Here is a 2,507-nt window from a genome sequence, read left to right as displayed (position 1 = left end):
ACAAACATACATTTATTGATTGATGTTAATCTATTTGTGGAAAAGTTGCTTCCAGGAGTAGTTTTAACTCAAAGTTTAAACCCAACGTGATATTTTTGGGAGTTCCTCCAATCCCTACCAGTCTACTAAGTCTAGGTGCATTTTTCTTTTTCTTTCATCTCTTATTTTGTTCACCGATTTTTCTCTCATTCTTTCTGTGACCATCTATTGTGTCCCTGGTCAGAGTAGACAATAGTGATAGATGGACACTATCTAATAATGAGGCCATGGTCCATGCAGATTATAAATTCTGTACAATAATTTCTTCTTGGAGTTTATGTAATTAAAAAATATTTTTATTGTTGTAGAAATACAATAACATTTGTAAATTTTACTTTTTTCAAGTGTAGAATTTCATAAAACCAATAAAATCAGTCATATATACTGTCAAATTTTCTGTTTCAAAGGCAAAAAAATGAATATTACTTCATCTCACCTCATTTGCTGTGGCAAAGTTTTACAGGACAGCAATAAATACATTTTAGAGAGGTTGTGGCAAGATTAGAACTTTCCCTTCTGGGAAATGTCATTGGTAAGATCTAAACTTCCCACTATATCTTACTTGGAAAGGAAAATAATCTATATAACACACAACACACTAATTTATAGATTAAAGAAGCCTAATAATCCCAAAAAAGAGAACTAGAAACTTGCTCCTAGACGTATTACATCTGAAGTGTAGAAATTCAAAGTCAAAGAGAAGAATCCGAAAGGCGTCTAAACAAAAGCTCACTGATTTCCAGGAATACCTTAAAGAAAAGTCTTATGAGTTAGTTCACAAAGTGTGAGCCAAAATATTTGTTTTACAAAGAAAATCACCATCTCTTACATGAATACATTTCTGATTTCCTTTAACAGCAAGAGTTAATTGATGTGATTATGTGCCATTGAGTTGTGACCTACTCATACACGGCCCTCTAGCAGATTTTCAGAGGCTGTTAATTGCGCTGAAGTAGACTGACTATCTGTCTCCCTAGGAGCAGCTGGTGGATTCAAACAGCTTGCCTTTGGGTTGGCAGTGCAACCCCTCATCAGCAACCCTTCAGTTAATTAACAGTTGTTGTTGTTGCTAAGTGCCATTGCGTTGTAGGTGACTCATAGAGATCCTATGAATGAAAGACCTAGACCCTTGTGTGACTTTGATCCTTTCTCCAGGTTCATAGGGTTTCCGGAGGCAATCTACTTAGAAGTGGATGCCACTCCTGCTTCCAAGCTTGTTTTAATCAGGGAGCTCTAATTAACAGCAACAATTAATTTGCAGATACATTAAAGATTCTAAGGAAAAACAAAGTTTTCTTTTAAATTAATTTTAATGTCCTAGAGAATTTGGGCTCTGAGGGTACTTATTATTTTATAAACCAATCAAGAAAGACACAATACTGAAAACTAAAATGTAAAGTTGGTTTAACTTTCTGGTTTTGAGTGAAGAACATAATCACATTTCTGCACATTCTCTGATATTTCTTCCTCATGTATGTGGTTCATTGCTCAGCAGGTTTCATTTCTAAGAGATTCTGAAAACACATCTAATCTCTGAAAAGCTAAATGACTGTTTTATTTATAAGAATAAAGAAGTCCTGGTGGCTTAGGGAGGTGGCATGAGGATATGAGCTTCAAAGGGATCCAGGAAATAAGGATTATCTTTAAAAGTCTATCTCAAGTAGTTGTATAACCTGGAAAAGCTGGTCTATCCTGGTGGCTACCTATAATATCCCAGGTCACATTTACTTGAAGTATAACATCCATCAACTTTATGGTTTTTCATCTTTTTTTTCTAACATTAGCCACTAATGTAAGAAATTGTTGTTGTTGTTGTTGTTGTTGCTGCTGTTATGTGCCCACAAGTCACCTACACCTCATAGCCAACATAACATCCCTGACATGCTCCAGCTCACTGCTACACTTACTGTGTCAGTCTATCTTCTTGGGGGTCTTCCTTTCTTTCTCAGACCCTCTACCTTTCCTGACATAGTATCTTTTTCCAAGAACTGGCCCCTTTTTACAACATGCCCAAGATATGAGGTGAAATTTCCCTGTTCTTGACTCTAAGGTGCACTATACTTAATGTAAGACTTTAAGTTCCTGCAAATATTTCTAGTAATACCTAGAGGTAACTCATGTTTTCATAGGAACATACATCTTTTCATATTTCTCCTACGTTTAAACTTCTCTTTGGGGTCAAACAATTCTAGCCTCCAAAGTGAGCCTGAGTTTCTTGACACCAAAATTAGGGTTCTATTGGGCACTGTGTTATCTTTGCAGCCTTCACAGAACCAAACATGGATTGTTGTTAAGTGCCACCGAGTTGGGTACAGCTCATAGCGACTCTATGAACAACAGATCCAAATCTTATCCTATCCTGTGCCATCCTCACAATCTGACACCCTTGAGCCCATTGCTGCAGTCACTCTGTCAATACACCTGTTTGAAGGTCTTCTGCTCTTTTGCCATCCCTTCACCTTTCCAAG

This window comes from Elephantulus edwardii, unplaced genomic scaffold, assembly GCF_000299155.1.
Source record: "Elephantulus edwardii isolate Elephantulus edwardi_28Jun2011 unplaced genomic scaffold, EleEdw1.0 scaffold00039, whole genome shotgun sequence".
Lineage (NCBI taxonomy): Eukaryota > Metazoa > Chordata > Mammalia > Macroscelidea > Macroscelididae > Elephantulus > Elephantulus edwardii.
The sequence above is the reverse complement of the archived record's forward strand: the minus strand, read 5'-3'. Positions refer to the sequence as shown.